Here is a 1,374-nt window from a genome sequence, read left to right as displayed (position 1 = left end):
GGGCCGGCCGCCTCAATCACTGCCCTCACACCATGGCTGCCCGCCCGCCGCTGACATCATCTCCCTGCGCCGCCCCGCCCCGCCCGGCCCGGCCCGGCCCGCACCTCCCCCCGCGGGGGTGGACCCGGCCCCGGCCCCCGCGGGCACGGCGGGCGGCCTGACTCACCGGCACGGCCCCGAGGGGCACGGCCCTGAGCGGGGGCCTCTGGGGCTGCGGGGCCGGGACCCTGAACTCAGCGTCGCCTACGAAATTACCTTTTTTTCCCACCTCTTGGCCTTAAAATGTGGCCAAACCTAGCCTTTTATTTATTTATTTTCCCTTCCCCTTCACCTGGAGGTGGAAACGACAGGCGTTAGCATGAGAAAAAGTCGAAAACGCAAATTAAATGCAGCGAGACTCATTTCGATAGCGTGGCTTTCCATAGCAGCCAGCTGGAAATACGCCCTTTTCAGGCAAAAAAAAAAGGATTTTCTTCAGGACTGTTCACAAGGTGCTTAATTGTACGTTAAGAGATGACTTGATCCCATCTGCTGCTGCTGTCTTTAACAGCATCCAGTATGTGAGTAGTGAAACTATTTGCACGGAGCAGAAGTGTTTCCAAAACTGTGATCTACTTCACCGTCATTTCAGTCAACGCTGCCGGGGGGGCACAAACAGCAGCTCCCAGGGGCCCCTGCTCGGAGAGTCAAAGGCAGACTTCGATTTCCGAGGCTGTGAGAAGCCGACGAGGAGGTCGTGCTTTCTGCCCCTCCATTGGGAGAATTACATTTTCAGGGGGCCTGACCTAGTAAAGCAGTGGTGGGTCACATGCTTTTATTATATGCATTTCTTTATATCAGTGATGTCAAAAATGCTTATCTTTGAAATGTGGACAACTTAAAATTTTATTTTATAATTCATCCTAATCCAGTTTGATGGTGTCACCAAGTCATTTTACCACTGGGAAAAAGAATAAAAGGAAATGCCCCCATAGGAGAGAGAAATGAATGACTTTACAAAGGCAGCATTGTTCTTCCCCAGCTAGACACAATGCTGGTTTGTCCTCCAGATGGAGATTTCATCTGGGACATCTGCACACGCAGACCCCGGCAGTCCAAACAAGTGCCTGCTCGCAAAGAGTGTGAATACCCCATTTAAGCCAGTGTTTACAGCTGAACCCTTGCTCAGGAGCTTTCTGACTGGGGAGGGGTGGCAGAGAGGAGCAGCGTGCTCGGGGCTTGTGTGGCAGCTTTGAACAAGAGTTTTAGAAACAGCAGAGGATGTGTTTCACATCCTGGTATGACAGAAGGCCTAAAAACATACTAATCTGCATGAAACACCAGCAACTTTGCATCACTTGTTGTTATAACATACCCATTTAAAAATATTAGAAG

This window comes from Chroicocephalus ridibundus, chromosome 4, assembly GCF_963924245.1.
Source record: "Chroicocephalus ridibundus chromosome 4, bChrRid1.1, whole genome shotgun sequence".
NCBI lineage: Eukaryota > Metazoa > Chordata > Aves > Charadriiformes > Laridae > Chroicocephalus > Chroicocephalus ridibundus.
The sequence above is the reverse complement of the archived record's forward strand: the minus strand, read 5'-3'. Positions refer to the sequence as shown.